The following is a 10586-nucleotide window of genomic DNA, read 5'->3' on the forward strand; positions in this document are numbered from 1 at the left end:
TTTTTTTTTTTTGTTGGGAAATGTGAAGAATGTGTTTGATGTGAAGGACAGCAGGAGTGTGAAGGAGAAAAGGAAAATGTATACAGATGTGCAACAGAACTGAAGTTGGATTGATCTCTAAAGTAGAGTTTGTGAAGATTAGTACAATGAATTCTTAAAATTCTGTGAGAAATTACAGAAAAAAATGATTTTTAAAAAAAAAAGAAAAAAAAGCAATTTGCTGTTCTCGTCATAGCTGAGTACTGTAAATGCAGATGGCATTGAGGGGAAAAATACTGGCCACAGTTGAGTAATCATTCAGGCTGCAAGGGAGTGTCATCCATTTATAGTTCACAACAGTTTGTGTTGGTGTGATGTAGGAACACTAAAACAGCAGTATAATGGCAATCAAACAGTTATTGTAGTGTAAAGTTTATATTTTATACCACATATTGCTGTGTTTTTTGGGGTTTTTTTGTTTTGGGTTTTTTTATAGTAGAGAAACTGTAAAATAACAGCTTAAAGACTAGAAATGCAGCTGCCGGTACTTTACTGTAATTTTACAGGAAATGTTATTCCTGTGTGGCTCAGCACACAACTTTTAAATGTAATCGTATTTTTTCGATGGTGAATAGTTTCCTCATGTTACACTGGGAACAGGAACATGCCCAACACAACCAGTGCTGCTTTTGGAAGTTGAGCAGCTGTATTTCATCAGCTGGAGAAGTGCCATTCAGCAAATAAAGGGTCCTATTCCTGTCAAAGAAGGAACTCAGTTTCTTAAGTCTCCACATTACCCCAGTCTCGGAGTATAAGGATTTATTTATTTTTCGTTTGTTTCATAGTTTAACCTCTGGTCTCCTGAAAAGTATGACACAAGGAAAAACCAAAGTGCCTGTATTGAGCAATGAAGGTGTCCGATGTCATACAAACAAAAACTCAAAGAATCTGAGTTCGTGCAACACAAAGAGAACCTTTCCTCACCTGTGTTATGATTAACATGTTGCAATACCAACTTGGGCCTTAAGAACATTTGTCAGTCAGTCATAGTACTCGTTTCCCAAGTTACAGTTCTTCTGTTTGTTGCAAAACAAAGCAAACACAAAAAGTATCACTTTCCCCATGCTAGAAGAGTGTTTGGAGTAATATCTTAACCGACAGTATGTAAAACAGCAATGGGGAAAAATGGCAGACGATCTGGTGTCTTTTAATGTGTCACTGAGCTAGTGTGTGGCATTCAGCGGAATACAGGAAACGGAGATAATGTGGCTCTCTGAACCACGTCTGTGTCGACTGTTATTTGTCAAACAGGAGAGCACACCTGGTGTCACCTCTGTGACAGACGGAGGCATTCAGATGAGTGAGTTGTTTCCACCTTCAAGCAAATTATAATACTGGGTTAAGATAATAATAAAAAAAAAAAAACCCAAAGTGACAGAGATGCACTCTGTCAGAGTTTTTCTATCTGTGTGACCTGTATGTGAGTTATGTAAATGGGTGTATTGCTGGTATGCTGAGCTGGTGGAATCCCAAAGCACCTGTTTAGATGAATTGGAACAGGATGTAATGACTTAGATTCCTCACACGATGTTCATAAATCTCCTGATGGAAAAAAGTGAAATGAGACAAATTTTAAAAACGTGTAATTAAAAATAAAGTGGCTTTTGTTTCAAATACCTTGCCCTTGACTCAGATTTGGAAATACTCGGTAATGACTCTGTTATGTCCTTAACTTTAAAACTGTTTCCATCTTCACTGTGATTCAGGAGGTGGAGCTCTTTCTGTCTGTTTGTCGAAGTCCCTTTTTCTAAACACTGTCCCAGATGTATCATCATGTGAATGTAAAAGAAAGAATTACCATGTGTGTGGTATAAGAAAAATGCCATGTGGCAGATTAGGCTACTGAAATATATAAATTCAGTCAGGTTTAGGGCTAATTGGCGAACATTAAAACACAATATTGCTATGGTGAAAGTGGTAAACGCTGTAGCTGTATAACGTCATTGTAACTGTTGTTAGCTTGTGGTTGGTCCTGTCGAAGCTGCTAGTATAGTTTATTTGTAGACTTATTATTTCAGTGGCAGCTGGCTCTTATCTTATTTTTGGAAAAAAAATATAAAAATTGTGATGTTGCATAAACGCGCTGATTACAGAGGCAATGAAAACTTCATTTTTGAACGATCAATAAATTATTCATCAGGCTGGTTTTTGTTTATATAAATAGAAGTCAAACCTCACACACTGAACCATCATCATCTCATTTTAATCCCACGCCAACTGTGCGGGGGCTGGCAAACAGGATTCTTAGGTAACCTGCAATCTAAGTATTAAAGCGGGAAGAAAATCATGAATTATTTATTGATTTATTACAAAGTAGTTATGTATTGAGCTTGGCAAATGTTTTGGAGGAGGGTGAAACGAATCCAAGTGTGGATTTTTCCTGTCGTTCTCACATGAAGGCCTGCAGCCAGATATCTTTCAGAGGCTTGTGGATGATTTAGGTGCCTCTGGTGTCCTCACTTAACACTCGGTGATGTTTTCACTTCAGAGGGTCGTCCTCATTTTTGCTGTAACACATGCATACGGACACACACACTTGCATACACATAGCAGAGGGTAGTTCCTAAACTTGTTGACAGCCACACACACTAGCATTTACACTTGGATACTCCAACTATGCACCAGCAGAGCGAGATCATAAATATAGAAATATTTTGGCGACAGTTGTAGGCAGGGAGGCCCACACCCATACACGCGCACGTATGCACACACGCACACACAAACCACAGTCTGGCCAGCTGCTCTGGGAAGACGAGGTTTTGAATGGGAGTGACAGCTGTGGATTCCTCTGGATGAAGGAGGGAGAAAGGGAGATAGTAGATAGGAAATGTGAGCGAGGAAGGGGGATCAGTTGCTGAAGGAATGAGCGAGTGAGAAGAAGCGGTGGAAAAGGAGAGCGGGAATGACAAAGAAAAACACAGATCGGGATGAATGAAAACCCGTGGGGTGCATCAGAATTCCTCTTTCCTTTTTCCTCAACAAACTCCCTGCAAATTGAACCGCACTCTATGGAGCAGAGTAATATCAAAGCTGATCAATATAACCTACCCATGGCCCTAAAAAGTATCCTAGTATCAATATGTGTCTCATTTTAAAATAAATGTATTATTTCAGGTTTGAAAAAGATTAAATAATGAGATGTAAACATGTCCTGGCAGCAGTTAACTTTTTGATGTAGCACACAGTTGAGTTGGTACTCTTAGAGAGAACAAAGAGACACAGAGCGTTCCCAGAGTAAAGAGCATGTGATTCTAACTGTCAGTACCAGACTATTTATAAAGATCCTGTGTTGCACAAGGCTGATTTAGCAACTTCGTGGATTTTTCTTTTTTTGTGAATACACCCCCATGTCTTGTGCTTTTTACTCTGTTTGATTAGCTGTTACTATTGTTGCTCTGTACTAAATGCTAAATGACAAAATCTGTATTTGCAATAGGTTTTGTATTTTGTATTTGTATTTATTTATTTATTGTCATTGTCAGAGAACAATGAAATTGCATTTGGGGCTTCCGTACAACCCGTAAATAAAATAATGAAGAAAATAATAAATACCCCTTAAAACCCAAGTGTAAATATTTAACCCAGTGTGACTCCAGTGCAATAAGACAATCCTTAGCAACAACATGAGAACCTGACAAGTAAGTTCAGTGCTATTAAGAAGTTGGATATGGTTATTGTCCGTGAGAGGGGGGCAGAGAGTTCAGGAGCCTCACAGCCTGTGGATACAGGCTGTTGGCCAGTCTGGATGTTCTGGCCTGTATAGACCTGTACCTTCTCCCTGAGGGCAGCAGGTGGAAAAGGTGGCGCGCAGGGTGATGTTGGTCCCGCAGGAATACTGTGCACCCTCCTCAGACAGCGAGTGGGGAAGATATTACTGATCTCTGGCAGACTTATTCCAATAATTCTGCCAGCTTCTTTCACCACCCGCTGGAGTGCTTGCTGATCGGCCTTGGTGCAGCTGGGGAACCACACTAGAAATCCATACGTCAGAACGCTGCTGATGGCACAGTTGTAGAAGTTCAACATCAGAGATCTGGGAATGTGTGCGCTCCGCAGTCTCCTCAGGTAGTAGAGGCGCTGTTGGGCCTTCCGTGCAACTGAGGTGATATGGTTGCCCCAGGACAGGTCCTCGGTCACAGTTACCCCCAAGAATTTAAAACTGCTCACCCTCTCCACCGCCTCACTGCCGATGAAGAGAGGCAGATGGTTGTTATGACCCTTCCTCCGGAAATCTACAATGATCTCCTTGGTCTTTTTGGTGTTTAAGACCAAGTTATTGTCGTGGCACCATGACTCCATGACTCTTTTCTGAGTCCCTCCCCCAGTGACTTGGATCTTTCCTTGTAAGACGCTTCGTAAGAACCTAAAAGTCAAGATGAACAGATCATTCTTCTTTTCTTCCTTTCCAAAAATGGAAAAGAAGAAAAAATTAACAGTGTAATCAGGTGTCGCCATGGCCGACAGACAAAACAAACAGCTCCACCTGTGGTAACCAGGAAGGAACTGAACAATCCATTGAAAAAGATGTCAAATTGCTGTGACCAGTTTGCCCCATAGTGGCACTTCTCCCCCGCAAAAAAAAAGTTATAGTAAGCTTTACAGCTGAGATTTTTTTTTTTTTTTTTTTAATATGCTGTTTAAAAAATTTTTTTGTCATTCCTGTAACATGTGTTTTGTTAACATGTATTGACAACAGTGGAAAAAAATTCTTGCACCACTCCTGCTTCCTAAAAATTAGCTGAGATAATGTCCTAAAAAGCCAAAGTATTCCTTGAGTAGTGGAAAAACTAAATGTCCTGGTCAAGTAGCACTGCAAAGTTCTTGAACTCTTTAAGCTGTGTCTGAGCCTATTTAGTACTACAAACAATTGAAATGGATGAAACACAACTTATCTGGGCTGTCAATAGCTGACTTAGTAGTTTTCCATGTGCCTATAACGTGTGTGTTCATTACATTAGTTTGTTGCCTTCAGGGCCAGTGTTAGTCATTAATCTGAGTCGTTAATGGATGTCAGGCTCTCGGCTCTTTGTGAACAGAAATGGCGATTTGAACCGATCGGGCGATAGTGTCCGACAAAGAGGCCTTCAGAGAAAGCAGTGTTATTCTAATGAGAAACTTTCCAGCTGTAGGGCTCAAGGGCACTGTGGCAGCGTCAGCGTCACAACAACAGCAGGGGGAGGAGGAGAGGGGAGGAAATGGGAGTCTAAACTGAGCTCTTAAACAGGAAGCCACCCTGGTTCTCTCATTGTTGTGTTTTTATAGACTCTACTTCCTGCTGACATGACCGCCCCCGTTACCATGGTTGCAATCCATGTTGTTTATGGGATGGACTTCAAAGATCCCCTGGTGGCAAGACACTAATGGTCACTGCTGTGTCAAGAGTGTGATGCGGAAAATGTGTAGTGTGTGTGTGTGGGGCTGAAATATGCTTTTAGTTGTACAGAGGTGTGCGCTCGTGAGGATTTAGAACGCTTCCTTTAGTGTTACTACAGATATGAGTTATCACTTAATTTATGTAGTTCAGATTTTATTTGTTATACTTACTATACTAATTATGATATTCTTAGGACTGTTTTGCTCCAGGTGAGTGAGGGAGTGTGAGCAAAATGATGAAATGAACAGTCTGGTGTCAGAGAGATTCGCCAAATAGAGGCAGAGAGAGGGAGGGAGGAAAGAAAGAGAAGGAGTTAAAGAAAAAAAAAAAGAGGATGTGGCCGACAGTAAAAGATGACTGGAGGGGAGTGGAGCTCTCTGTCTAATTATAGATCCTGCTGTGAGTTGGCTGAGGCAGAAGTGCTACTGGGGCTTTCACATTGCCGGATATTTACAAGACAAACACTGGTATGTGCCACTGACTTTTTTTATTGTTACTTCCATGTGTGTACTTGTGCATGCGACAGTTTTTTTTTTTTTTTTTTTTTTTTTTTTTTTTAATATCTCGTGAGAGTACGGTGAGGGAAAACTTGTACGAAATTCACTGGATACCGCGCACTAGAACCCTGCTGTGATGTGTGCGTCTGAGAGTGTGATGACTGACCTCCATCAGCCCAGCTTGTGTATTAAAGAGAGCGGTGCAGGAAGTTAAAGAGCTTCTTTCTTGCGTTGTTTAATTCTCAGCCGTGTGTCTCACTTTTCTTCGATACTGCACTACTGTGCTTCGACAGTTACTACTAAACTTTTTTTAACAGCGGCAGCACAGTTTACGTGTGTGTGTGTGTGTGTGTGTGTGTGTGTGTGTGTGTGTGTGTGTGTGTGTGTGCGCTCTTGCTGATCTCACACACAGCAGCACTGGATGTTTATGGAAACTCGTTGAGGACTTGGGAAACTGGACCCTCAGTGCATTATACATCAACCTTCTTCTATTACACACACACACGTATACTGACATAACCACACACTTGCAGTCCCATCTGTTTGTTACACACACACACATGCACACACACCTTTTATACACTTAAATGGTTTTGGGATGACTGCTCTGGTTGTTTGCACGTGCCAGCGGTTCCTGTGAGGGAATGGTGGCAATTTTAAACGAATGAAATCAATCAACATGTGAGATTTTTTGCATTTACTTCAACTGCCATGTGCCCGCAATACTATGCAGTAAAACCTGCCTTTGACATAGTTTTCTGCTGCTGTTATCAATGGATGGTTCTGGTTGAGTCAGCAACATAGAGGAAGGTTTAAAATGCACTTCCAGCATAAATTTCAGATTTTTGGTTTGGCAAATAAGGAAGTGAGAAGTAGTAGGATTTCAGGAATATACGTTGAACGAGTGTGCAATTTAGCATCGAGGGAATTTCTAGTAGTAGCCTAGTATAGATCAAAAGTCACGCTGCTAAGTGCTGTCATTTGCCAGATTTACATTGCATCAGAAAATGGTGACATAAAGTTTCATAAAGCCACTTCTATTTGTGTCAACATGTGGCTTCAAGAGCTGACCATTTCTCATCCTGCTTCCGATAACTGCTGCAGTGTGTTATTTTAGTTTAGTTTTTGCAGATTATAAGAAGCTGCTTACTTAAGAAGAGCCAGGCTTAAACCCCATGGGTCTGACCGTGCATTTGTTTGCTTTGGATGAAACTGGAACTGTTTTCCTTGGCAAAGCGCTCCAAAGACATGCTGCAGGCTTGGATCAGGAATTCTATGGAGCAAGTATTCACGCGCACATCCTCAAATACCATCATACTAAGCGCACAATGGTTTGACAGGTGTTCAGAGTGTGCGCGCGATCATATTTGACTCCACATTATAAACACAGGTGGATTCTTCTATTACATAAGCTTGAAAAAGCACTGTAATAACATGGATGAATGCCGTCTCAGGCTTAAAGAGAAAGACTCGAAAATCGGAGTCAAAAGTCAGCCTTCTTTCAGATTTGATTTGATTTGATCTCTGAATGTCGTTGAACCTCTGTTAACTGTGCTTATTCTTTCCTTCATCTGAAAGGTCCTAATTTGCATTGGAGTCTTTTTTTGTGCCTGCAGCTCAACAGATACCTTGCGGTAATGACATTTTTATCTTCTGAAATTAGCTGGTGCCTCTAAAAGGTGTAGTGTGATTTAGACACACACGCATGCAGCAGAGAGAAAAGAGAAGGAGTTCTAACTATATTTGGATGTGTGACAAGACACAAAGTGGTTGTGTGCTCTCTTGATTGTTGACTTTATAGTGAGTGGTTCTCACTTGTGGCACTATTCTGGCTGTCAGCTCTCAGTGAGTGAGAATAACTCGCCTTATCTACACGGTGTTAAAGAGAGGGGACCTCTTCACCTTTCTTGTCTGCTTGTACTTTTTTCGTTTTGTTTTGGGGTTGTTTTTTTTTCTTTCCAGTGTTCCTCAGTTTTATTGCAGCGGCTTTTTCTCTCTCGCCCCATTTTCCACTGCACAAGATGGTGTTGAGGAAGAAAGGGAGAGAGGAAAATACCAAGCGAGGGAGAGAACGAGAGAGAGGCCTTTGCATATCCTTGTCTTACCTGTAAAACCAGTCCAGACTGAGCTGTACACCAGTACAGAATAAAAGAATAGAAGAAGGGAGGACTCAGATGTAAGGGATTACCCAAAATCACTTGCTGTGGGAAGGACTCCTTGTCTCTCTCTATCAGTCACACACATCTGGACGCACCCATTTGAATTTCATGTTGTCTTCATTGAGGACATGCACCTAATCTACATAATCTGCCTGATAATTCAGCACATTCCCAACGGTTTCTGCAACTAGGCGAGCAGTATCGTACTGCACCCTTGGTAATTTTCATAATGACACACTGACACTCCCACACGTTCTCACTCGCACAAACACACTCACTGAATGTAAACCTCTCAGTTGAATTTGTCTGTCTTTGTTTCACAAAGAGCTTAGCTGTGTGTCACCGTTAAATCCAAATTTCAAAATAAAACGTAACCTATTACAGTGTTAGGTATGTTGAAGTTTTAATCTTGGCACCAAGAAGTCTTGGAGTTCTGTGCACATTTAAACACACAGAGTAGTTACTTTGTTACCCTTGACTGGAAGATGTGGGCACCGTTTTGTTTTAGTATAAAAGTCTGCCGATGCTGAATGCACGACCACGTTGTTTTCTGAATGTTGGTCTCAGATTTAGTGTAAGGCTAAAAAAAACACATTAACAAGAAGCACAGCTCACTCTCTGGGCAGTATTTACTGTTAAGGAAACAGTACTATCGTTTATATATATGTGTGTGTGTGTGTGTGTGTGTGTGTGTGTGTGTGTGTGTGTGTGTGTGTGTGTGTCACTGGACATAAATAACTTGACCTTATTATATAGTATTTTAGTACTTCAGTATATTTCCAAATAATTAGACAGCACATTCTCTCTCTTGACTGTACTTACTTTAGTGATATAACATATTTTTGGGGTCAGCTATTAAAAATCATAGTTATCAGGCTTTCAGTAAACATTTTTCTCAAATAAATCATTAAGTCGACCTTGAAGACTTTGATGGATGAAAGTCATATTTTAATGGATAGTTAAGATGACCCCCCCCTACACCCCAGAATTCTTTCCAAACTGTCATGTTTACACACAGAAAGAATGGCACACACACAATTACCACGCATTACCAAAAACATAACCTCTTTGGTACTCCTCCGGAACTTTGGGACAAATAAATACATAAAACCCATCAAGTTCCAAATGCAGTGGGGGTTTTAAAATAAATTTAAAATTAGTTTCTCAACTTTCTTTGGCTTTCATGAGTATCATGTTACTAATGCTCGAAAAAGGACCTATTGCTTAAATGTATGTGTGCATGATATGCATGTTATTTTAGCACATGCATTCCCAGCTCTATTTGCAGAAAATAGCTGTGCTTTTTAAATAAAATCAACATGCAATCATAAGCACAAGGCCAAGATTTGTTATTTCTATCTGAGTGCAACACGCAGATGTAATGAAGTGTAACATAATGCCATTCTTTAAGGGAACCGAAAACACCAGAGCCTCGTATTACTGGGAGAGGCCCCAGAGAGAGAGACTTTGAATGATTTAAATGTGCCTGCAGAAGTTAAACCACTACATGGTGTCTAGCCTTAAAGTCATGTTGGCTTCATGGGCAGCTCATGAGGCATTCAACCATGATGACTACTGAGTCCTATACTCCAATGTAAGCACATCACAATACTAGAAATGCAGTAGTTTTGTACCAAAACCAGTATAATTACACGATTTTCAACCCCCTGAAATACAAAAACAAAATGATTGTCCTGTGTTTAAATAATTACTGGCAAATGTTTATATCTTGTTAAAGGACAAAGACCAGATATTAGGATGGTTGCGTTTACTTTGGGTCTTCATTCACAGTGAGGTTCCACGCTAACGGCATGTCAGTGCGAGGCTGTGAGTGTGTGTGTCCTGCACTCCCGTTCACATGGGCTTACCGGACAATGTCTGGTCAGGGTCAAGAGTGCTGGAAATCAACTGATTCCAGTCCCCTGGTCAGTCTAGTTTGAATGCTTTACAGAGTAACATGTAACAGACGTTCCTTAGAGGTCTGCTGGATATCAACAGTGTCAAATAAAGTTATAGCTTGATACACAGATTACACATCAGGGAGTAACAAGTTTATAAAAAACTTTTTTACATTGTACTCTGCTGAGATAATTGAGCTCTACTGCCAAGTGATTTCATGTTTTGTAAGTTCTTCATAAAGACAAGCAAGTTTAGCAACATTTGGCAGTAATGAGGATTTTTCCAAACTCTTGAAATTAATAAGAGAAAGCTGTTTTATGTGTGTGTCCTTTTGTATTTTTGCGTGTGTGTGTGTGTGTAGGCCAGCATTTCATGGACATCTTCGTTGTGTTTTTTTTAATTTATTTTTTTTGTGACATCACTGGGTTACTCTAGAAGAGAGCGTGTGGTTTCCCTGTAGAAACAAAGACGTCTGTGTAGGTAAATGCTGGAATAGAGTGCCATTTGCTATTTATAACCCAGGAGAGCAGGGTGACAGACACTGGTGTTCCCAAACTGTGTGTGTGTGTGTGTGTGTGTGTGTGTGTGTGTGTGTGTGTGTGTGTGTGTGTGTGTGTG

At 40.6% G+C, this 10586-nt stretch overlaps 1 protein-coding gene across 3 annotated transcripts in view; it reads left to right on the plus strand.

Moving 5' to 3' along the window:
• Nucleotides 1–10586, plus strand: part of hdac7a (histone deacetylase 7a) — a 55503-nt gene that overhangs the window by 24678 nt on the left and 20239 nt on the right. Inside the window, exon 1 of one of the 3 annotated variants that reach the window (XM_042224563.1) lies at nt 4206–5880. The exons of the other annotated variants lie outside the window; for them this stretch is intronic. The gene's annotated coding sequence lies outside the window, so the exon portion shown is untranslated. Of the gene's footprint in view, nt 1–4205; nt 5881–10586 lie in introns of those variants that run through there. 3 annotated transcript variants of the gene reach the window in all.

The sequence above is a fragment of the Haplochromis burtoni genome, unplaced genomic scaffold (genome assembly GCF_018398535.1).
Source record: "Haplochromis burtoni strain Fernald_Lab_line unplaced genomic scaffold, NCSU_Asbu1 Contig_141, whole genome shotgun sequence".
NCBI classification, from domain to species: Eukaryota; Metazoa; Chordata; class Actinopteri; order Cichliformes; family Cichlidae; genus Haplochromis; species Haplochromis burtoni.